This window comes from Callospermophilus lateralis, unplaced genomic scaffold (assembly GCF_048772815.1).
Source record: "Callospermophilus lateralis isolate mCalLat2 unplaced genomic scaffold, mCalLat2.hap1 Scaffold_109, whole genome shotgun sequence".
NCBI lineage: Eukaryota > Metazoa > Chordata > Mammalia > Rodentia > Sciuridae > Callospermophilus > Callospermophilus lateralis.
This window is the reverse complement of record NW_027511135.1, coordinates 128,259-155,194: the sequence shown is the minus strand read 5'-3', so window position 1 is coordinate 155,194 and position 26,936 is coordinate 128,259. Positions and strand designations below refer to the sequence as shown.

At 31.7% G+C, this 26,936-nt stretch overlaps 1 pseudogene; it reads left to right on the top strand.

Moving 5' to 3' along the window:
* LOC143386691 (zinc finger protein 280D-like) overlaps positions 1–26,936 on the top strand; it is a 54,849-nt pseudogene that overhangs the window by 27,665 nt on the left and 248 nt on the right.

The window sequence follows — 26,936 nt, the reverse complement described above, 5'->3', positions numbered from 1 at the left end:
CTTTTCTTTTATACCTAATGTAAAAAAGTGGATTTTTTTCTTTTCTTTCTTTCTTTCTTTTTTTTTTTAAGAAGGAAGATTAGTCTTATATATCTTTGTGTTCAATACCTTTTCTAGTACCTTGAGTCTAAGAAATAGCAGGTTAGTAGGGTCAAAGTCTAGTTCCATTAAGGTCTTACAAAATTTTTTTGTGTTACTTGATAATTAAAAATATACATCAAGCAAATGAAATATTTCTTTATGTACTCTCGAAATAGGTGTGAAATGAATAATTTTGGACCAAGCAACAAATTATTATTAAATAGTTACACCTGAATAGATAAATTGCAAAGGAATGGTTATTACATCTATAGCCGAGTCCTGTTTAAGGGTTTTCATTTCTTTTTGAAAAAAATTTTTTTTGTTTATTAAGACAATAAGTGTTTGTCATTTGAGATTTTTAGAATATGTATATGCACCACAAATTTTTGGTGACTATTTTTCCAGATGTATTACCAAGCAGAGTTTTACATAGCCTGACCTTACTTGTAACCACAGAATAATTTTTGCTTTTTTTTTTTAAACAAGGCTTCTAATTTTTTTCTTTCTCAGTATTGTTGTCCAGAAATGATAAATAACTTTTTGGGACTGGCTAAAACAGAATTTTCAAATACAGCAAATACAACTAAGACTATTGATTCAGAGAAAGGAAAATTGATCATGTTAGTTAATGACTTTTATTATGGAAAACATGAAGAAGATGCCCAGGAAGAACAGAAGACTCACACAACCTTTAAACGCTTCAGTTGCTTGAAAATTCTAAAAAATAATATTAGGTATGTAAATATTTATTTTTATTTCTATTTGAAAATTGAAATGCTACAAATATAAATGTTGTATCTTTAGGTTACATTTTCCTATGCTATTCTAGATAAACAATTCTAATACTTTCTACTATAGACAAAGGCAGACTTTTTGTTTGTTGGTTCGTTGTTGAAAAGCTTTTGTCATTTCTTGTATTTTAGAATTTGACACCAGGATCTACTTATTTGTATTTCTTTCACATTTCTTAAGATGTACAAAGTTTATTTTAACTTAAAAGAAAAAAATAAGTTCATTTTGTTTTAGCAGTGAATCTTTTAGGTAGTTTACATTTTATTTTTCTTCAGTTATAGGAGAAAGCACTTCAAAAGTGTCCAGTTTTGAACTTCTTTATGCTAATCTTAATGCTCAAAGCTTTCAATTCATATTAAGAACATTTACCTAGTGGGAAAAGTGATCTATTTTGGGGGATGGGGTTACTAGGGATTCAATTCAGGGACACTCAACCACTGAGCCACATCCCCAGCCCTATTTTGTATTTTATTTAGAGATAGTGTCTCACTGAGTTGCTTAACACCTCGCTTTTGCTGAGCCTGGCTCTGAACTCGAGATCCTCCTGCTTCAGCCTCCCAAGCCTCTGGGATGATAGGCATGTGCCACCAAGCCCAGCCAAAAGCAATGTGTTTTAAAGATATACCATTTCTAGGAGATGTGTCTGCTTTGATTTTATAATTTGACACCTTTAACAATTAGAGATTTCATTCACAATGAAATTTTGAAGAGGTGTACACAAATGTTTTAAATTTTAGAAACTTACTTTGGAATTTTTGCATTACATGATATACTATAAAGATATCTTATGTAAGTGAGTAACAAGAATAAAATAACAAGATATATTGAATGGTATTTTTCATTGATTATATGGCATGACATTTATAGTATATAAGGTTACTTTCTACAATTTCATTATAAAAATTTTCAAATACTTATCAAAAATTTAAGTCTTATTGGACACTTCTACACTTACAACTTTTATTTTATTCTTAATATTTTACTGTACTTGCTTTATCATATTTTTCTTCCTTTGGACTCTCTGACTTTTAAATTAATTTCAAAGTAAGTTGCAGATATCAGTGTACTTAGACAAGATATGTGTGTGTTTGTGTATACAAACATACATATATATGTGTATATTCCATTTACTCTTTATAACTATCACCTGTAGCATTTTTAAACATGTACTTACACGTCTGGGCCCAGCATTTATTTGTTTTCTTGTCTTCTATGATATGCTCCTATAATAATCATTAATGGTTGCTTTATGGTAGAACTTTTTCCAAGTTCTTTCCCATATCTTATATCATATGAATTTTCTCATTGTTTTACCTCCTTTGTGACACTGTTAACTGCCATCAAGAACTAGTGGTCCCCATTCTTTAACAAAGGGAAGTTGTGCTTTGACATATAACACTGAAACAGTACTATAATAGAACTCTACCACCTATTTACATATTTTTACCATTTTAATAGTAAAATATGTCAGAAATCATGTTAATAGATGCAATGAGGGCTGGGGTTGTGGCTCAGTGGTAGAGCGCTTGCCTAGCACCTGTGAGGCCCTGGGTTCTGTCCTCAGCACCACATAAAAATAAATAAATAAATAAAAAGTATTGTGTCCAACTACAACTAAAAATATATATATTTAAAAAATAGATGCAATGATAAGCATGGAAGTGTGATTAACTGATTTAAGCTCCTTGTTCAAATTAAATATGACACATATCATATTACAAATTATGTGAGCAACAAGTTTTTTTTTTTTGCTTTTAAGATTAGACATTTCCATTTCATATCAAACATGAAAATGGGAAATTCCTTTTTTCAGGAATTATTTCAGGAGACATAGGTCTATGTTATCAGAATATTTAGAAATTTTCAGCATGCTCCGTTTGATAACATCCAGTGATTAAGCATTTAAAATATATTGGTTATCTGATAAATGTAACCTTAAAGTAAAGTACCACATAACCAAAATTATGTGTATTATATAACATTGCTTTTAATTTTTCCAGTAAAGCTGGGAAGGCAAATTATTTTTCAAGGATGGTAAGAAACAAACAGCTCAAGATTTCTACTCTGTTCTGTTATTATCATACTGTGATATTAGTATTTTACCCCTTACTTATCAATGAAAATAGGTATATTTCATTCTGTGAACATGATTCCAAAAAATTTGCCCTTTTAGTTTCTCCCATTTCCATCTGTTCATTTGAAAAATATGAACTCCAGATTGGGCTTATTTAATAATTGAGAAAAATAACTAGCTGATTAAAGGATCCTTTATATAAATATACTTAAGTGCTTATGATTTTGAGCTAAAAGATATTGGCTTTGCATATGTAAATACTTAACCAAGACTAGGATTTTTCTGGTAGGTGTTGTAGAGCTTGTGTTAAAGCCAAAGAAGAAAGATATTTTAAGGTGTATCATAACTTGCTGTAAAGAGTAGTGTGGTAGAGGTGTAAAAAAAGAGATATATGTTATTAACCTTCTTGATGATAGTTATCCAGATTGATGACATTATCATCAATGTTAATAGTTGCAAGATTATTTCTTATAGGGCTTCAAAACGAGTAATTGTAAATAGCTGACCAGTCCAAAAATTGTTGTTTTGATTGAATAACTTTTATTTTCAAATTCAGCAAAAAGCTTCAGTAAGCTCTTCTAAATAAGTATTCTCATTTATACTACACTCTGTGCTGTTGAAGGTCATAGTTTCTTTTCATAAGGAGCCTTTTAGGGAAGCTGAAATAGCAGAATGTAAAACTGAAAAATGGACCTTTTTTATAAAGGGCACAGTCTGCAAGTTAAAATAAACAGTATGTGCTAACAGTAAGCCAGTATCATTAAAAAAAAAGTTCTTGTAATTTTAAGCATTAAAATTGCTATTACATGCATTTAGAAACCAAGACACAAGTAAAAATACCAGTAATTTGTCTTTTAAGCAGCTGGAATCTATTATATGTCTTCACAGTCTTAAAAGATTTCTCTCATGACTCTAGCTGCTTTTGGTGCTAGGGTTTCCTTTCTTTCAGTGTTTTATTTTAAACTAAAAATAGTATTTAAGGTATAAAAAACAAGCCTGCTCTTTTACCTTAAATTTTTAAAAATAATCTGAAGTAATGATTGAGTTAGAAAATGAGTGATATTTTGATTATTTTGAAATAAATTCGAAAAAATTCACTGAAAAGGCAATATTTAAAATATACTCTTTTCTAGAGGACTTTTAAGACATTTTGGATTTTGAGTAATACTTGGTATTTTTGAGATTAAGAGTCAGAGATTGGTGAGATTTTGTTTTTAAATCTGAATTTTTGCACCTGTTGACAATCATTTATAGGTTTATGAACCACATGAAACATCATTTGGAACTTGAGAAGCAGAGCAGTGAAAGCTGGGAAAACCACACCACCTGCCAGCACTGCTACCGTCAGTTTCCCACACCATTTCAGCTGCAGTGTCACATTGAAAGTACACATACGCCCCATGAATTTTCTAGTAAGTTGCAGTTTCATTTAAATGTTGAATATTATTGAATTTGAAGATAGAAACTCTGAGAAAACCTGAGTAACTCTGTAAGAAAAATAAGAAATAGACTCTGGAATTTGGGGGCAAAATGGAAAAATTAAGTTTTAACTTTTAGAAATTTTGAAATAAAATTCGTTACTAAAATTAAAGTCCCTCTGGCAAGTAATTCATTATAGTAATTGCCTTGGCATAATCTGGGCATTACATATTGGGGATTCAGAAGCCTCAAATCATATATATCAAATGCAAAATCAGTGTTCTTCATTTAAACTTTAAGTAACTACGGTTGTAGTTAAAATCAGATTTTGAAGCTAAGTAGCTTGAGTTTAAATACCAAATTCTCCTTTTGTTATAGCTATAAGAATTGAGACATGAACTCTTGAAAAATGAGGATAATAGAAATGCCTTCCTCATATGCTGTTATAGGAATCAAGTGAGTTAATTTAGGTGAAGTGTTTAGGAATGTGCTTGGCAACCAGTTAACAAACTATATGATTGATCACTTCTGCTGCTGCTGCTGTTACTACCACTATTTATATAAATTTGTAAAATAATTTTTTATATCTTAAAATGTAATACCGTTTCCCCCCTCTCACTTTTAGCCATTTGTAAAATCTGTGAATTATCATTTGAAACAGAACATCTTCTTTTACAACATATGAAGGATAATCATAAACCCGGTGAAATGCCATATATCTGCCAGGTACATACACATTTTTATTGTGTTCTTTTAAGTGGTGTGTTTGTGTTTTAACTACAAGATTTAAGCCCATTAACCCAGAGGTCAATACATTTTTTTCAGGAAATATTTCAGGTTTTGATGGTTTACTGTCATTGTTGGAAATAAGCAACTCTGCCATAGTAGTACAAGGACATGTTCCAGTAAAATTTTATATATAGACATTGAAATTTGATTCCATAGAACTTTCATGTGTCATAAAATATATCAGTGTTTTATTCTTTAATCATTTAGGTAAATTGGTTACCAAAATTAAAGTCCCTCTTATAAATAATTTATTAGTGGAAGCCATAACTCATTCATTATATGAGGGGTAGGCAGTGAGCTGCATTTGGCCCACAGACTGTTGCTTGCTTACATCTGTGGTAGTCAAAGAAGAGCCCAGCTAGACATACAGATGGACATGTCTTACCATATAGGGAAGAATGTAGGTGTATACAAGGAGAATTTGAAATGCTGTTAGTTATAAAGAACCCTAGCTAATGTTTTGTGACCAGTATTTTTCCAGAATTTGAAGGAATAGGAAGACAAAAAAATAAAAGATTGATTGCCACCACCATAGTGTGGGGTCCATTTACAATCTAAAGAAGAGTGCTGTTTTTGTAGCAGAAAAAGCACTTTATAGGACAGGAGGTGCCAAAATTTGAAAATTTCAGTCAAGGCAGTGATAGATGAACGATCTGCTAAAAAGCACACAACCTAGTTATGTTTTGAGAAGAATTCTTTAATTTTGAAAGATAATTTCTGGGTTGTTTTTTTTTTTGGTGCTTCTGTTAGTGGAATTTTTGGGTGTATAGGCATCAGCAAGAGTAGTAGTACACAGTGTTCTTCTAAACAAATGATCCATAATTTGCTTTGTAATTGCACATCAGTTATAAATTTTTGAATCAAACAAAACCTTCTTTCTATTTCTAGGTTTGCAATTATAGATCATCATCATTTTCTGATGTGGAAACTCACTTTAGAACATCCCATGAAAACACTAAGAACTTGCTGTGTCCTTTCTGCCTCAAAATTATTAAAATCGCAACACCCTATATGCATCATTATATGAAACATCAGGTGAGATTTTCTAATTCCTGTTTGTTCATATTATCTTAGTGAAAAAACAGGTTAAGTCTTGAAACACTGATTAGTTTTATTCTGCAAATGAAGCAGAGTTGTTCCAAATAACCCAATTAAATTTATAATTTATGTTGAATTATTTGTGAAACTTCCAGTTCTTTCCTTACCTCCTTTCCAGTGATGGTGTAGACCATAAATAAAGACCATAAATAAAATTGTGAAAAATGATTAGAAATAGGCAACCAAGGATTGAGGGGGAAAAAAAAAAACAAGAGAGAAGGTGAGTGAAATAAGCAAGTGGCAGATAGTAAGGTCCTAAGAGTAGATCTGGGAATGATTTTGAAGGAGTTTTCAAGAAGCAGGATGGGGGGAATATTACTTTGAACTGAGGAAAAAAAAAGATTGTGGATACATACCTTGTTTTCCGATTCCTTTTCAAACTTTATTTCCACTTTCTAAAGCTCTGTTATTATGAGAAAATGTGTTTTCATTTACCTAGGTTCATCCTTCACAGCTACAAGGCAAAGGAAGCTGTTGATGGATTGATGTATGAATTCTGCCAGAGAACTGTGTTTAGATCCTAGCTTCTTTCCTGGATTACTTCTGCCAGTTCTGCTGTGTAATTTTTGGAACTCAGCATTAGTGCTTGGAATTCTGATGTTATGCTTATTGTGTTTTTTTTTTCCTGAAGCACTTAAATTATCCCTGTTTATGCTAAAAATGTTGATACACCAGTGTTTTTGTCAAAATCAGAACCTAATGGATTTATTGCACCTGATCATATAATCAGGTTTTTCCAACTCATTAAGCATTTCCGTATTATGAATTAAACTGGCAAACCAATTTATTCACCATTGGTACTCACCTTGCTATGAGATGCAGTTGTTAGGTAATCATGAAATCAGGTAGTAATTTTTAATTGGGAAAGATGATAAAAGTAGCATTTCCAAATGAATTTGGGATAGCTGGTGTTGTGACTGGGATACCACTCATCCTTGAGACGTTCTGGAAAGATCTTTTATTTGATGGTCCCCCAACAGTATTCCAACAGGTGTTAATAGGGGTTCTCCCAGTATTGTCACTGGTAAATCAATTTGGTAAATGCCTGGATTTAAAAAATTAAACAGTTTTGTTTGTCTGTTTATTAAAACAGGACTTCTCAGAGCTTTTAATATGCTAATGGACATTGTAAATCTCCAAGCAAAAGATATAGTATGTATCATTTCCCAAACTTATTTGACCACTGAACACTTTATTTGAACATACCTATTAACATTTCTTGATAAAGAGTTTGGGAAACATTGTCCTTCGTATTCTGTATTTCATCTTTAGCCTTTAATTTTAAAAGGGAGAGTAAGGTATAAACTATTTTATTTTGAGGCTTTTTAATGTAACTTTCCCCAGATGCTTTACTAAGCTCTACATTGAGTTATAGACATGAAAATAATGATAAGATGTGTGGATCCAGTGTGTGGGGTGTACAATGTATTCTATTTATTTTTTGTGGTGTAGGGCATTGAATGCAGGACTTTGCACATGCTGAGCATGTGCTACTAAGTTGTGTCACCAGCCTAGGCTATGTTATTTAAAATCAAACCTTCATGCCTGGAGCCATCTTGACTTGCCATGGGTTCCTAACTTTTAAATTTTTTTTGTTTGGGTGTACCTGGGAAGTAGATAGCCAGCAGTAAAGATAGGGCAATCTATTAGTAAGAAAGAAGGATCATCAGGCATCCTCCAATGTATTTATAATATGTATACTTATTTATGAAAGACTGGGAAACCTTCACTGAGTAGAATTATAAACTTTTAACAGATGACAGTACAATATCAGGTAATAAAAATTGTTGATTCTGTGTCTCATTTTATTATGTTGAAGACCTCACTTGTAATTGTTTCTTTAAAAGATTATATTGTTATGTCTTGAGTAATTTTAGAGCAAACAACCGAGTTTATATGACTTTTATAAAATAATTTAAGAATTTCTGATATATTAAAAAAGCTTATTAGATAAAACAATAAGCAGTTAACATATAGTAATCACCATATGGTATCAGGGTACTTAATCCTCACAACCTATATATGTTTTATAAATGAGGAAACAGGGTTTTAGTGAAAGTAACTTGCCTAATGTTGCATTGTCTCATAAAAGGCAAAGACAGAACATGACTTTAGAGCATTAGTTTTTACTGCTGTCACAGAGTTGATTTTACATTGGCATTAGATCTAAAGGTAGAAATTACATATAGTAAGAATTACCCTTAAATCCCTCAAGACTATCAAAAAATTCAGTACAGTTATTTTTCTATACTCTGAATAGATCATTATATCTTTGATTGAACATTGTTGTTATTAAAAACTGTGATACCGTATCTTCATCACCCTTAGCACATTAAAATGCATATGTACATAACATCAGAGATGTATAAGACTTGAGTCCACCTCAGGGAATTATAGATTGATGTTTCCTGTCTCAGGATTTTGGATAAATATGCATTTAATGAAGTAGCAGTCATTTGAACTAATTAAATTGTACCTGCCGCTCATGTATTTTTCTGCATTAGTCTCTTGCTTTCTGGTTCACTATTTAGTCATCCAACATATATTTATTTAGGATGCCTTACTGTATGTCAGGAACTGTTTTAGGTATTATATAGCAGTGTGATTTAGGAATTGGTACTGTAATGGAGAAAGACAATAAATTTGTGTGAATGTGTGTTTGTATATGCTGGTGATAAGTATCATGGGTAGGAAATAAATGTGGAAAATAAGGAGTGCCAAGCACTGGGGAGGAGGGTTTGCTCTTTTATATACAGCATGGGCATTAAAGGGCCTCTTCAAAGGAAATTAAGAAGTAAGCCATGTGGGAGAGGTAACATTATGTAGGCAATGAAGTGATTATAAACCAGAGTTACTAATAAGATTGGCAAGGAGGCCATTGAAGCTGGAGCAGAGTTAACTAATAGAAGGATGAATTGTAGGAGATAAGGTTGTAGCAATAGGCCAATTTGTGTGGACCCAGAGTCAGGACTTTGGAAAGCTCCTGGAAGGTTTTAAGTGAGAGACCTAGCATATTTCAAGAATTACCGACAACCATGGAGAGAATAGATCACAGGGCAGAAAAAGACATGAAAGAAAGATAGAAGTTTTTTTTTTTTTTAAACCATAGTCTGGGTAACTTGCCCCAGTATGGTAGCAGTGGTTGGAGGTAATGACAAATAGGAATGTTATCAGTAGTCTTGAAAGTTAAGTTGGCAGTTTTATTAATGTGTTAAAGAGAGGGGGGGCAGGAGGGGACACTGAGTTTTTTGTCTTAAGCATTTATAAGAATGGAGTTTTAATATTCTAATCTATGGAGAAAACTGAGCAAGGAACAGATTTAGGATGGTAGGAGAAAGATATAGGAAACCTAGAGTTTAGTTTGTCCATAGAGAAGCATATAAGATGTCAAGTAATATTGCCACATAAGCATTTGGGTAGGTGGTATTTCAAATCATGAAGCTGGATGAGGTAACCTAGTAAGTGATTCTAGTAAAGAGTTCTGGGAAATGAATTCTAGTGAACTTTTGTTCTGTCCTGTTGTCTGGTATCTGTTTCTTAGCCAAGTTTTTCTCTCTTTTTTCCTCCTCTCTTTGAATACTTTATAAGTGAATTTGTGTTAAGTTGCTTATATCTATGATATAAGATAGTGCACTACACTGCTAGTCTTAAGATACAGCTAAAATTATTCAAACATGTTGTTCTTACATATTGCTTTGGACATTATGAAGAACTATTTTCTATTTTTTTAAATTTTAATTGACATATAACAATTATACATATTTATTGGAAATAGAGTTTTAATTCAATACATGTTTACAATGTATAAGTTCAAATTAAGGTAATTAGCATTTCCCTCAAACAGTTTTATCATTTGTGTTGGGAACATTCACATAACTCTCTTCTAGCTCTTTATAATAATATATAAATTATTATAAACATAGTCACCCTGCCGTGCTGTTGGACACTAGAACTTATTCTTCCTATCAAAGTGTTTTGTTTTCCAGTGTCTGATCTCCCTCATCCCTATCCCTGCACCCTTCCTAGCCTCTAGTGACCACTTTATATACTTCCCATGAGATCAACTTTTTTATCTTGAATGTATGAGTGAGAACATATGATTTTTGCGGGGGGAGGGTACTGGGAATTGAACCCAAGTAAACTTCACCACTGAGCTATATCCCCAGCCCTTTTCATTTTTTGAGACAGGGTCTTACTAAGTAGCTGAGGCTGGTCTCAAACTTGAAATCCTCTTGCCTTAGCCTTCCAAATTCTGGGAATACAGGAATGAGCATTACACCCAGCTGAATATGTGATATTGTATTTCTATGTCTGGCTTTTTTTTTAATGAAATGTTTGCTGTGTGCTAGTAACTTTGCTAGATACTTCTCTGTATATTACCTCAGAGAAGTATTACCTTAAATTTTATGAAGAGTTGGTTGTATTTAAAGGAAAATAGTGATGTATCTGGCAGAGACACAGCTTTGAAGAAGATATTTTGCATGTGCTATTCTAAATTTCTATATACTATAAGCATATGTATATGAAATATATTTTTATATTATTAAGAATAAATGTGTAAAGGTTTCAGTTGATATTATACAGTAGGAAGAACACTGGATCAGGGAGTCTAGCATTGTTATTATCTAGCTATGGGAGAGGGACTTAGATTTCTCTTGGGTTCTATTTCCCATCTGTAGAATGTGATAGGACCAGGATATTAGGAGGAACTCAGGGAGTTTTCAACTGAAACATAGGTTATGATCAGTTATATTTTATGCCTCCATATCTATGTTGTCCAGTGTAGTAGCCACTGGCCACAATTACCTGTGTAAATTGATTAAATGAAATTTAAAATATTTAGCTCCTCACTTTCATTTGACATGTTTCAAGTGCTCAGTAACCATTATATGGCTAGTAATTACCATGTTGAACAGGAAAGCTCTAGAGCATTTTGTTATTGCAGGAAGTTTTATTGGACAACATTGCTTTATATAACCATTTTTGTAACTTAACCTTTGAAATATCTAGTTAGATTTACTTGAGTTTAGAGGGTGTAATTTACTTTACCAACTTGTCAAATGATTGAAAATAGCAAAATTTTAAAATGATTTTGATATTTTCTAAAATTAAAACATGTTTAGCTCATTTACATAGTATCATGTTTTTAAATAATTTAAGTTTATAATTAAAAGCTTTCATACATTTGGTATAACTTCTATTTGAACCTGTTAATAGAACTTTTATGTTTGACTCTATATAGTAACAAATACATTTGATAGTAATATAAGTTTTAAAAAATACTATCTATGATAAGAAATTATAAACTTTAATTAAAATTAAGTTAGAGTAGTTCCAGGACACAGAATTTTGCGGTTAAAAAAGTTATTTTTCCTTTTTTCTGTTTCTCAATAGAAAAAAGGAATACATCGTTGTACAAAATGTAGACTGCAATTTTTGACATGCAAGGAGAAAATGGATCATAAGACACAGCATCATTGAACATTTATAAAACCTAAACAACTAAAAGGATTGCCTCCTAGAACAAAAGTGAGTTCAAATATGTTATATTTTAACATTTTGTATAATAAAAATTAGCTCTAACCTGGTTTTATCTATTAAATATGACTTTTTAAAAATGACTTCATATTTTTATTGATTAATTTTAGATTTCATTGTTTTTATGCTTAGAAAGGAAAGCTTTAACCATTGAGTTCAGTGGTGGGTACTATGTTGAAATGGCATTCCTTCATTAAAAGTGTACCTAGTTTAACTGTTCCTTGGATCAGGGGGTTGTTTCAATATTATATAGGCTATTTTTGAACTATGTCAGTTTTAGAAGCTAAACTCTAAGAGACTTGATATCAGGAATCTTATTTTATTTATCTTTGTATTCCCAGTGTGTGGCATAGTGCCTTGAATGCCAAAGGTTCTCAGATGTTTGTTGAAATTGTTATCATTTAGTCTACTCTCAGAGAAGCAAGTACTGCTGCTGGACAGCATTGTATTTTAAGTGAGCAAACACATGTCTGACTGCATACTGATGATTGTAATTTGCTTTTCCCTTTTTGCCTTATATACATCTGTTTTCTCTAACTTCTTTATGTACAGTCAGCTCTTAAATATTTGCTCCAGTGGAGGGAAACAGAGGCATGGATAATCCAAAGTGAAATAACCCCCAAAACATTTATATTTGGCTTTGGGTACTTACCTTTGAATGTGGGTATGTCTGGTACTTGAATTAAATAAAATAATATAAAGCCATGCTCTGAAGACTTAGAGCAAGAGAAGCTATCCAGCATTCTTCCCTGCAAACCATTCATTTCATGCTGGAACTAGACATGCAGAACACTAATGTAAGCAGTGCAGTCCTCTCTCATTTTTCCCCTTAATAATAATAATAATATTAATGATAATGATACTAAATGTTGTTATGACATCTTAGAATGAGGCTTTCAGTGTACTTTTCATACATTGTATTATTTAATCCATACAATCATTCAGTGAGTAGAAAAGGCAAATAGTGCCCTGTATTTTAGATATGAAGAAGTTTAAAGAGGATATCTTATTTACTCAAGATTACATGGCTTGGAAGGCATAATGTGAGATTCAACCTCAGTTCTTTTGATTCCTGACCTAGTGCTTTTGTATAATACCTAAGCACATGTTTCATAGGATTTCATCATAGTCTGTTCCTCACATGCATGAGGAGAGTATAGTCAAGTGATCAATGAGAATGTTGGTAGGCAATTGACCTTTCTATTGTCAACTAAGAGATATAATTGAATATTTTCTATTTTGAACACTAAATGATAAATTTTGTGTTAGTTCCCTTTAAGAGAAGTCTCAATATTAAATTCTTCACACAGTGGAAAAAGTTGATTTAACTCTTTCTTATAACATTTTATAAGTATAAATCCAGGATAATGAGCCCATAAAGGAGAGGTCACATTTACTATAGATCTATTTGTTTTGTAGTTATGAAAGGGTGAGATCAGTCGGCCTTTCTAGAGTTATTTTTCAAGCTTTGTGAAACTTAGACATATATATGAATTTTTTAAAAATTATGTCACAGCATAAAAATAGCTATGGAATGTGCTCTTTTGATAGTCATACAATTTTTATTAACTCCTAATTACTCATTAATAACTGTGTTTAGACATAACTGATTTTACATTAAGTGAATAAATATCAAATTTAACTTTATTTATTTGTTTTGAACATTTGGAGTAAATAAGACTAAATACAATTGCAGTTTATGTGTACTCTTTCAAAATACTTGATGTTTAAATGGTTTTTGTACAGTGATATTTTAATAGTAATATAGTGATTTTTTTGAAGTAAATATATTCTGCATTCTTGTAGGTTACTATTCGAGCTTCAGTTGAACCTCTTCAGTCAGGATCTTCACCTACACCTTCCATTAATGCAAGCACTTCTACCCTTCAGCTCTCACCTCCAAGGACTAAAAATATAACTGCTAAAAATCCCACAAAATCGAATACAAGTAAACCTAATACAACCAAATACAATGCAAATAAACCTAATGGAAATAAGCCTAATGGAAGTAAATCTAAATACAAATAAAAAATCTCTAATATGCAAAAGAAACAAAGTACATTGGCTAATAGCAATAAAAAAATCAAAGTTAATACTGCATTGAGGAACTTAAGGTGATGTTTTATTCCTAATATACAATACCAATTTAAATTTAAGTATAAAAACATTATACTTTAGTTAATTAGAATAGTAATATGGCTCTTACTGATTACTTTTGTTTTAAAATATATTTATACCATTTTCTTTGTGTCTCCACAAGGTGTTGTCGAGGCATTCACAAGTGCATTGAGTGCTGTTCTGAAATAAAAGATTTTGCAAACCATTTTCCTACATATGTCCACTGTAGCTTTTGCAGATACAATACTAGCTGTAGTAAAGCCTATGTAAATCATATGATGAGGTAAGAAGAGTTAAACCTGTAAATTGACAACTAAAATTATAGTACAGGAAGTTTTTGTTTTGAAGCAAAGTTATCCCTATTAGAAACTAGTTTTTCTCCTCAAAGAGCCTAAAGGACCTAGCAGTAAGGAACTTCTAAGATACTATCTGATGTTATTTTCCAACATAGTAACTCAAGTAATTACTGGTCTTAAATTGTAAGAACGGTTAATTAAACTAATAAAATTAGTTTAATTGGAAAAATAATTATTCTGTTTTTTACTTTTCCCTATAGGTATTTAAAAATGGTGATTTTCAAATAAAACTTTAAGTGTTTTAAGCTTATTTAGCATACAAATAAATGTCCTCATTAGGAATATCCTCTTCAAATTAGTCACTTTGAGAGAAGCTGTTGTTTTGTGATGAAATCCAGTGATTACTGATTCTGCTCATAGAGGAATAGCTGTACCTAAATTTATTGATAGTTGAAACTATTAACCTTTTATTCAACTAGTAGCTGTAGCTTTTTAATTAATAGCTAACATTATTGGAGGATTTTCAGTGATGTTAGGAACTTCATTGAATCTGGTTTTCTTTCTATGGTCCTTCATCTGTCAGGCCATCTATACATACATTTGTTCAGTGAAAAGGAGAGACTATTCTGGTTATGATGCCACCGTTGGAATTCTTTTTCATTAATTCATTTAATTTATGTTGTTTAAGTACCTATCATTATACTATGCTAAGAAACCCCTTCAGAACCCACATTATTTTCATTTGTATTTCTTTAATAGGAGAATATTTTATTCTATCAGGGTGGATTTTTATCTTTAAAAATAGTTATTCCATTATAAATGTGATATACTGCTTATTCATAGTGAGTTTGTTCCATTTAAATAAACATTAGAATTAATGTATAACTGAGTTTCTTGGAGATCATGACATAACCTCTGTTTTACTTTCTTATCATTATGAGATACTGCTTTTCCAGAATTCTCCTACCTTTCATGGCAACTTTAGCCCTTCTCTCTCAGTTTTTCTGCCTTGATGATTGGCCTACCTCCTGGTGTTTTGGCTTCTTTAGTGCCAGCACTTCACATCAGCTTCTAAGTTTTGGGTCCTCTTCATTTCTAGTCTCATCCTATATACTCTTCATTCCTTCTGAATTCTTATTACTCGATGATGTTCAGAGTTTTGACTCTTTTTGCCAGTCTAGAAGCATTCATCTAACTTTATAGTCATCGTGGTCCTCTGTTTCGAATCCTGTTCTTTTCTTTGTCTTCTACATTTTTATTCATGCTCACCTAGCATAAAAGCCAGTTTAAGATTTCAGCCTCTTCCCCTTTCTATCTTTATGTATGCTCAATTCTAGAATACAAGAGTTTATTTATTCATTCTGACTTTATAATCTTTAACTTTGATTAAGACCTATCTCTTTATTTTTCTTTTTAAAGACCTCCTTATTTTTACCTACAGTGTTTGTTTAATCCTTTTTCAGTACCCTAAAGATTTTATTTTCATCTTTCAGTTGTTAACCCAACTTATTAATTGCTCAATTGAAGGTCATCTTTTTCATTTTTCCTAAAAGCTAGCTCTTTTCAACTCCAAATATTTTTCTTCATCCAGATATTAATCTCAGAAATTAAGCTTGTCCCATTTCTCCATAGCCAGTTCTATCTTTTATCTCCTTCAATTCATCATAGACTAATTCACTTAAATTGTATCTTCATCCCTATCTCACTATTGGTCTTCTGCTTATAAAAACTTTCAAGGTTTTGTTTCTTTAATTTTAGGATGAGGGAGCTGTGTCCTTCCTGCATATTTTCTTTATTTCTTGTCTGCCTTTTTCCATCAACATTTTTCAAAATGTTTATTACCAGCTTAATTGTGACTCATTTCTTTACCATTTTGAGTATCATCCCTACCTATCAACTAACACTGACCCTTTAAAGATTATTGTATCATGTACTTATCACCACACTTTTCCTCTTTTTTCATTCTTTACTCCTTAACTTTATTTTTAACGTTGTTGCCACTCACTTTTGAAACGTTTCTCTTTAGTCTCTATTAAGAGGTTAATACAATTTTTCTTCATTTTAGGTAACACCTCTCTTTCATTGCCTGTCTCCAACTGTTTATAGTCCCTTTCTTAGTAATTTTAGCACTTGCACTTTCAGCTTTCAACTTGAAATCTTAGAATTTCAATCTTTTGTTTTTCTAAGATCCAAATCTGTGTTTCTAATTATTTTGTAGATGCTTTTACCCTAGACCGACTGGCACCTCAATAGAACAACAACAACAACAACAAAAGCCAAATATTATTATCTGTCTCAGATTTACATTACTACCATCCCAACTTTTTAAGTTCCATCTCTTTCAGGGCACCATTTTGTGTGAATGTTTAGATCCAGCTAGAAATAATTTACTGCTCCAAGTTTCTGAAACTCAAGAAGTTCTTTGGATTCACTGTGCATCATGGCTTCCTGAGATTGCCTCCCAACCACTGCAATATCTGATACTCCTATTGCTCTAAACCAGGCCCCATTATATTTTCCCCTAGTATACTTCTGGGTAGAATGCTAATCTCTTATTCTGTTCAAAACACAAAGCTACCTAAGGATGTCTTTTATTTTGCCCTTAATTTCTAAAGGATCAAATTGGAAAGTATTTTGTGTTTCTTAAACTAAGGTTCATCTGGCCTTCCTTATCCCATTTATCATACGTTTCCTTCCTGTCCTGAAGAACTTCCAAATCCATTATATCTCCAACCATTTGCAGTTGGCTCAAGACATTCTTCTTACCCTTTTGCAAACCACCCAAACCTGCATTTTATTGTCATCACATATACTCCTTATTCATTGTTAGCTTCTTTCTCCTTTTTTTGGTTTTGTTTTTCCTTTATTGATACTGTCGTTTCCTTTGCCTTCTCACTGAGTAGCACACCCTTATTTCTACTTATTGCAGATACTTGATCTAGGTTTGAAGTTTTTATGAAGGGAAGCTTCATTTCTCCAAAAGATGTGTACATTCAGTTCTTACCCTATACCATACCAACTCTGTAGCCTTTCAAGTAGTCTTTTTCTTTCTGGTCTCATACCTGCCCAGTCTTCTATAAAGAGACACTGATCCTCATAAGTTGGCTAATCTTTTCTAAAGTATTTTTCTTCCCATACTTATTTTATATAGTAGTTTTTTCTTATTCTTTATTAGTCCCCATGACACCCTGTCCTTCCCTCTCAGTTCATCTTTCAAACGTCTGGTCAATTCTTTTGAATTGTGTACCATTCATCTGATCTGCCTTTCATTTTGTTTGTGTATGTAGAATCTCCTTGAGAAGTGGTCTTTGTATTTATCATATCACTTACTACTTTATAAACTATAAATGATAATCATTATTTATAATTAGAAGAGGCCCCAAACATAATCTCAAAGAAGAAATCAAAAAATCTTGAAGCTGTTGAAACATCTTTAAAGTCAGACTCTTTGAAGGAAACAGATCATTAACTTCATAATTATAAATTATTTTTTTAAAATAGTATTACTGGGGTCAGTTTTTTGAATTATTGTACTTTGCTAATAGCTTGTAAGTAGTAATCGAAATCACCTGAGAAAGTAAAAATTAACTACTATATAATCTTACTGTTATTCCTCAAAAAAGATATATGAGACAACTTTTTCTTCTACATGTAAGAGAATTAAGTTAATGGACATTACTAATATCTCTTTTTAATAGTATTTATATCACCCAGATTCATTTTCACAAATACTGATTATTACATACTAGGAAGGTACAGTTTGTGTTTTAGTCAAAAGACCTGACAAGAACAATTAGAGAAGGAAAAGATTATTTTGGAGCTCATAGTTTTAGAGGTCTCCGTCTGTAGATGGTTGACTCCATGGGCCTGGGCCTGAGATGAGGCAGAATATCATGGTGGAAGCAAATGGTGGAGGAAAGCAACTGGGAACATAGCATCAGGAAGGAGAGGCAGAGCACTCTCATGATCACAAAATATATATCCAAAGACGAGCCTCCAGTCACACCCTACCTGCCTACAGTTACCACCCAGTTAATCCCTATCTGGGATCAATGCACTGATTATGTTAAGGCTCTCATAAACTAGTTGAGTCATCTCTAAACTTTCTTGCATTGCTCACACATGAGCTTTGGGAGGCATATGAAACCATACAGTTTTCTAGAAAGTGTGATAGGCAGGTAGTATTGGGGGTCAAGTCCTTGCTGTTAATTTTTGCTAATTAGTAGGAGAAATATGTTTACCTAGGTTAATGTGATAAGCAGATGACTATGAGAGCACAGAGAAGGTAAGAATAAATTCTTTAAATAAGAAGTAGAGAAGACTTTCTATAAATGACATTTCTCTTAGGCTTTGAAGAAAGATGTTAAACATTTCCAAGTAAAACAAAAGCTGTTGTAATGATTTGTTCCTGTACACAGAGTTCTGTGTCACTGTTGATTTTTTTTCTTGCATTAATTTATGAATATATATTCATTCCACATTTATTTAATAGCATTTATTCTGTGTCAAACCATCTTCTTCTCTTTCACTCAACCATGAATTCTAGGGCAGGCGACTTACCACTCTAGTTATTATATCATCATTCTACAGTTTACTGTCTTAAATAGTAGGTATACCATCAATATTGTTGGATGTTAAGGAAGTCATTCCTTTTGTGTTTCTCAGAAAGTTAAGTTGTTTCTTGCATGGAATCAAGATTATTAAGGAAAATATGGTCAAAGAGGGATTTTGTCCTCAATTTCCTTGAGGTATAATTTATACCTAATAAAATTTACCTATTTGTGAAGAACAATTCAATGAGCTTTTGGTAATTATAGTCATGCAGTTGGGTAGCAGGTTTTTTAGACCTACGTCTTAACACTGTATTTTTACTGTATTGAATAAAAGTCTTAGCCTTTTCTGTTTTCTTAGGTGTGTTTCTGTATTTCTATCAACTTTGTGGAAATAGGGAAGAAAGGTAGCTTTTTCCTCCTTTTTATTTGTGAGTTGTGATTCATTTTTCCATTCTTACATTACAAAAAATTGCAGTTGTAGAAGTTATGTAGTAAATACAGATGAGTCAAAGAGGCAGTATAAATGCTTTTTTTTCCCCAAAGATAGGGAACTCTAAATCATAACTGGATTCAGACAACTAAAAATTTAATTAGGAACATTTGTAGATATTTGGTTCAAGTTATAGATAGATGTGGAAGCCATCAAAAAGACCCTAAAATATATTTTTTCTCTCTCCTTATCAAAGAATAAATAAAAACAGTATACTTATTTGAAGAGAAAAGACTTTAAAATGTCATTAAAAAAATAACTTATTTTGAACTGAACCTGGTGGTACATACTTGTAATCCCAGTGACTTAGAAGGTTGAGGCTAGAGGATTCCAAGTTGGAGGCCAGCTCATCAATTTATGAGAGACCTAGTCTAAAAATAAAAAGGGCTGGAGGTATATTTCACTGGTAGAGCACGCTGGGGTTCAATCCCCAGTAAACCTGCCTCCCAGTCTTGGACTCATTCCTCTAAGGAAACAATGATTTATATAATTTTTTGCACTCAATTTCAGGGCTTCCCAACCCCCTGATCTCTCTAAAAACTGTGTTTTTGTGATAATATCTTAAATTCATAAATCTCCAAATAATAGTTACCCTAGCTTGAAGAAATGATATTTGAAATCTTCTGAGGCTGTTTTCTAGGGATTATATTTAGCCAGAACATTTCTGTTCCTTTACATACAGGCATCACTGATGTGAGTAGCCATTTATCTAGTTTGTTGGCTACTGCTTTTCAAACTTTAATTTATGTAAGAACCACTGAAAAACTTGTTAAGGCAGTTTCCTGGATCCCACTGCCAGAGATTAATTCAGTAAGTTTGTGAAGAGCCTAAGATTTTGCATTTCTAAATAAACTCTCAGGTGATGGTGATACGGTTTTCTGTGACTTTCAGATATAGTGTGCTGAACTACTTCTGGTTTTCTAGTACAGAAAGCTTTCCTTATTGGCTACAATGTTTGGTTAATGGTTTTTTGTTCTGTGATTAGAGGAAGCATTAAGTTATGAGTTCTGCTTTTTTTCTTAAACCTCTAGTAACAATTACAAAGAACTGTCTAGATGTTTGAATTTACAGATGGTAAACAGTAATATTTAGCTGAAATAGTGTGTACTTTCTAGATCAATTGAATTCTGTTCCCCTGTCTCTATACCAGCATGCTAAGATTATTAAAAAGTTATTTTCAAAAAGTTGATTTCTAATAATAATTCAGATTGTAGCAAAATTAATTTGTTAATAAAAATTTAGAATTGTTTTAAATGTATAATAAATAAAAAATTTAGTTTGTTTTTTAACTCTTTGAGCATTTCCTTTTTACATAATGGTGAGGTATTGATCATCTAAGTATATGCTTAGGGGAAAAAGTATGTGTCATTAGGAATTAAAAGCAAAATGGAATATCAGATCAAATGTTAAATTAAACAGAGTTAATGGTTCAGTATTTATTCTGTAGTCTTTTAAAAACTAGAAACTTAAGTACAGACTTGAAATATGTTTATAAATTAATATAATTATTATTATGAAATAATATAATTCTATACTAAAATTATTAAAATGTCTTCTGTCTCTCCAGCTTTCACAGTAGTCGTCCAAGTAAAAGGTTTTGTATATTTAAGGAGCATTCTGAAGATCTCAGGTAACTAGTTGATATTTTTTAATTCTTTCTACTAAACAATGGTTATAATTTACATTCTTTCTTGCATAACAAATTTATTGAAATATAATTCACATGCTGTACAATATGCATTTAACAATAAAATTAATAGGTTATGGTATTGTGCTATATTATACTATACAGTATAGTATAGCATCCAAACCTATAATAGGTTATAATATTATACTGTACTGCTGCTGTACAGCAATGACCACAGTTAATTTTAGTACATATTGGTCATTCCAAACAGAAACCCTTTCCCCATTCATTAGTGGTTATCCCCATTTCTTTTCAACTCTCCCCATTACTAAGCAATAATGAATCTACTTTGTGCCTATGTAGATTAGTTCATTCTAAATATTTTCTACAAATGGAATGATAGACTGTGTATGTAGTCTTTTCCAACTGCCTATAAAGGTTTATGTATATTGTAGCATGCATGTATGAATGCTTCATTTTTCAAAGTGCTGAATGATATTCCATATTATGAATATGTCATAGTTTAGCCATTCATTCAGTTCATTTTCACTTTAGGTTGTTATAATGCTACATTGTGAACATTTACATATTAATTTTTTAAGGACATGTCTTTTTATTTTTCTTTAGTATATACTTAACATTAAATTTGCTGGATTTTATAGTACATTGATCCTTTTGAGGAACTGCTAAATTGCTTTTCAAAGTAGCCTCATTATTTACATTCCCACCAGCAGTGTATGAGGGTTCTAGATTCTTCACAATCTTTTGTAACATTCAGTATTATATCTTTTTTGTTATAGTCATCCTAGTTGCTAGGAAGTGCTGTATCATTGTGGTTTGCACTTTTAAATTAAACTGTCTGGGAGTGCCAGTTTGGAAATCTGAGTGATTCCTAATGGATATTATATTGTTCCTTATAATACCTGAGATATGCCATTAATCTCTTGGTAAATTTATTTCATTGGTGACAAATGGTGTCAAGATGAAATTCTCATGCATTTGCATTGTAAAATGAAAGGAAAAATCAGGCCCCACCAACAATATTTGAATATCAAAAAGTTACTTAAGATACCTATTAAAGTGACACTGTTAATTTTTGAAGCACATATATGAAACCACTGAAATTCTTGAAATCAGTAGTCTTCATAATTCTTTTTTGTTTGTTTCTTTTTCAAATAGAAGTATACATCTTAGCTTCTGTAAAGAAACTATGGATGAATGTTGATAATTAGCATTGGTTATACCACACACTGAATTCAAAATCCATTGAGCACCATTTTTTAAAATTCTGATTTCCTTTGTTTCTTTTTCTTTGTTTATTTTCTGCTTATGTTGCTATTCTCCTTGAAATAACAATATCTTTGTTCCACCAAACTAATTTATTGATAAGAATAGCCAAAGACTTGTTTGATGCTTTGGGTTCATGGAAAAGGAGGAAGAGGGAATGGCATTATGTCTTAGGATCTTTGTGTTTATTATCTCCTATGCATAGTTTACTCTTTCCCAGATATTATATGGTTACTCCTTTATCTCCACTCTGACAGTGATCCTTTCCTTAATTACTGCATTTGAAATTGTATCCACTCCCCCCATGCTTCACTCTAGCACTTTTACCTCCTTTTAATATTTTTTTTTTCATAGTGCATTTGCAATACTGTATATTTTACTTTTTGTTTGTCTGTGGTCTGTGTTCTCTTACTACATTCTATGTGGCTTGTGTTTTTTTTTGTTGTTGTTGTTCATTTGTTTTTGTTTTTTTAAGCCTAGCATATAGTAGGCATTCAGTAAATATTTGTTGAATAAATTAATGTATATGGAAAAAATATGTATTTGGACAAAAGGTCCCATTTATGATGCTGAGCCAGTAGCTTACAGGAAGATAAAAAATAATGGTTCAATATTAAAACTTTTAGTCTCATTAGAGTGTTTATTGTATTCAGAGAATTTGATTGTTACTTGAGGTACTGCCTTAATAAAGACTTTTATAAGAATGAATAGGATTTATTGCATTTTAAAAATCAGATTTTAATTTGATTTTTACCTCATTGTTGTCTAGCTCAGTTGTGTGTTAGTTTTTTAAACAAATTATCTGATTTTTTAAAGGTCTGGAGTGTTTTTCTCTCAACTACCATTATGTCTCACATTGGAATTGGTCAATTTCTGTGAGTGGAACTTAGCATATTTATAAAATTCCATATCCCCCAATCTTTGTAATTACTTATTGAAATGGAATACTTTTTATTGTGTATATTATGTGTATTATGCATTTATCATGTATGTATTGTAGCAGGTTCTGTGTAGATGATAGGGATAAAGCAATCTTGGAACTAGCCTTCAGGAAATGTTGTTCATTAGGTGGGAAATAAAGTATGAACAGAAGTAACTATGGATTTTAATAAGTGCAATAAGTTATTTCAGAGAAGTGAGAGATTACTTGGAATGATCTGGATAGGAATTAGGTTTACTTTGTTTTTAAGGATGAGTGTTTTTTTTTTAAACTGGCAGAAGAAGCAGAGGGATCTTCTAGTTGGAGAAAATAGCACAAAAGTGCAGAAATGAAAAAGAGAAGACATACAGAAAGTATGGCTAGTAGTAAATGGATGGAACATGATGTTTGTGTGATAGTAATGGATTAAAGTCTGTAGCAACAATTTTGAGCTTACAATCATATTGGAATGCATTGAAAATTAAACTTAGGAAATTTGGACTTAATTCAGAGGGCACTGGAGAACCATTAGTGTTTTGTGTAGATTCAAGTGATACTGAAGGAAAGTTGAATTCAGGGACATACAAGGTGAGTTGTAGGTGCATAAATCATTTAGATTAGGGATCTGAATTAAGGTGGTGAGGTGGTATTACATTGTGTTTATGATGTAATATGGGCTCTGGAATCAAAGTGCATAATTTTACACCTGATTTTGACCTTTACCAGCTCTATGTCCTTGGTAGGCTACTAAGCTAACTCTGTACTGTATAAAAGGGTAATAATTATAACACTTAACTCTTCAGGTTGTTGTAAGATTTAGATGAGATGATATGTTTAAAAGCAGCCTGGCACAGATAAGTACTCAATAAGTTGTTAATATTATAAAATGCTTGACATATTAAATGTTTTAAGAAAGGAGAAAGTCATAGGTGACTATGGTTTGAGCTTTAGTGTCAAGTGAAATGGGACCATAAGAAAGTCAGGAGGAGATGATTTGGGGAGAAAGCAGATGATTTTAGATTTGATGTGCCAGTGAATTCTCTCAGTGCACACATATATCATGCTATTAGAATAGAACTTAAGGAGGAGAAATCAATCTGAAGTATCCTGTTTGTTTGTATTCATATACTGGTGTAACATATATATTATGTAATGAACATCAAATATATGAACGTTGAATGTATATACTTTGTATTAAACTGATAATAACAGTGATCAGTTAAATGATCAATTTTTTCACCTAAACAAAATTTAGGTGAAACTTTGATTTATTAGAGAGATTCCAAAGACTCTTATAGACCCTTAAGTAGAGGAGCAACAGGCAGAGCAAATAAGGAAAACAAAAATTCATCAAGAACTTACTTTAGTTCTCTCTGCTTTGATCTGCTAAGGCAGCACAATGCTGTCTTATTTTCTCTGGACTTGGGTTTCTTTCTGCTTTCTCTGTACAGACCATCTTTTCTCTACTAATGACCCAACTATAATATTCCCAGACTCACATATTTTCCCAAATCAAGAAATTTGATTAAAAATTCCAATTACAAATCCCTGTTTTAAAACAGATTGAGTTAGTCATGCCATCCCTTTTTAAATTATCTATACCCAGTGGAATAGGCAGTAGCCTGTTCTTTACCAGTGAAACTCTTTTTAGTATCTATGAGGGCAGTTTGTTCATAGAAAAAATTGTAGTTAGTTATTTAAGTTAAGTATTTTACATTTTAACTTTCTTTAAGCTTTTAAGTCTCCATACTCCATTTAGAATTTTAGAAATACTCCATTTAGAATTTGAGTACTTTTTAGTAATCACTTTCTAGAGGAACTTTAATTTAATGTAAGATAAAGTTCATTTAAATTGAACAGACTGAATTTTTTTCAACAGTGACATTTAAGTTCAAATTACTTTAAACAATTTAGTGTCATTTATCCATTAAATATACTTGATTTTCTTTTAAACGGCACTTCAAATGCTTGACCCAACTAGCTCCCAATTGCTTAACATTTTAATAAATCTAATAAGTTCAATTATATAGTGGCTTTCTAAGTTCTCTGAACCATCTCAATATTTTTACAGTCTTAATAATATTTAAGATACTTTTCAACTAAAAGTCACGAGATCAAACACATTTTAAATATGAATCTTAAGGCCATTGACACATAACTTTAACATGCCAATTATGTTTAAATACTTCAGATAGCAAATGTTATTCAGTTTAATTCAGTGAGTGTAAGAACTATTCTAGACTCAGAAAAAGTTTTTCATGATTTTGGGACTTGTTTCCTAACTTCCTTTGAAATTCCTTAATAATTTCATGTGTTATTTAAGAATCAAGAACATATTGGAGTTCTCCCTGCTTTGACCTGCTAAGGCAGCATGATGCTGTCTTTATTTTCTCTGGACTTGAGTTTCTTTCTCCTTTCTCTGTACAGCACTCACAAGTTTTGTTAAAGAGAATGAGTAGTATAGGCCCCATCAGGTAGGCAATAGCATTCACAGTGCTGGGATGATGAGGATTCCAAATTTGTGGACTCCAACATATTTATTAACTACGTCAGTTAATTCCATGTTAAATAATAACCACCCTTGGAAGATCATGCTAAAACCTTGGCATGTAGTGGCAGGTATCATACTATACTTCTAAATACTTTATAATTTTCTTCTAATTTTGTCCTCAACTAAATAAAACACTAGATTATAAATTTTATTCAAGTACTGACTGGCTTTTTTTGTTGTTGTTGTTCATAATAACAGTGATACAGTTGTATAGACAACCTCAGTAAATATATATTGAGTGAATGAATGCTATTCTCACTTTGCAGATGGGCAGAGGAACAAATAGAATGTGACTTGCCTATATTATTGCAAATTGTTAATGGAACCTAGACTGGTTGTAGGTCTTTTGACTGGTACAAAAGATAAATATTTATAAAACATAAATACTCTATGTAAATAAGTAGTAGCAAAATTTGGACATAGCTGTACCATTTTATAGAGAATCATTTCAGTTACATCAAATTTATATAACAAATAACAAGTTACATTTATTACACAAAAAGATAATTTGTGGAAAAATAATCATTGAACTTGTATATAGATTTAACAACAGATAAAAACTTTTCTTTTATGCTATTTTTTAATAGGGGCATTACTCTAGTGTGCCTTAATTGTGATTTCCTAACTGATGTTTCTGGCTTAGATAATATGGCTGCACACTTAAGTCAACATGAAACTCATACTTGCCAAGTTGTAGTAGAGAAAGGTACGTATATATAACTGTGCACTTGTGGATTTTGTTATTTATTCCATTATTTTTGGTCAACCACAATATGAACTCTTTACTAAATTGTTACTCTCATCATAGTTCATATGCTGTTGTAAATATAAAACTTTTCTTCTAATTTCAGTTTCTGTCTGTATCCCAAATTCTGAACATCTTTCTGAGTAAGTTTAATTTTTTTCAGTGCATTTTACTTTGATGGATTTTAGCACTTACTACATTTTTAAGTGTATCATTAATAGCAATGAAAATATTTTTTAAATGTTTTTTAAACCTGCTTGTTGAAATAGGTTCCTGCTCTGTGGAGCTCGTGACCTGGTGCAAGACAAGTTGGAATTTCCTAAGTTCAAAGTTCTGAGATATTTTCTTACACAAAGCCAGTCAAGCAGCCAAGTTTATGACACTAGCTTTCATTATTCAGCTCTGTTCAGCTTGTAAATGGGTTCAGATTCCTGTTCTACTTTATCTTTGTGTCAAGTTGACATATCTTAACATACATATTTTTTCTCCAGTTGGTTTTCTCTAAAAATAACTTATTGCTATGGTCTTTTCTTACTTTGCTTATAATAATTTGTGTTTC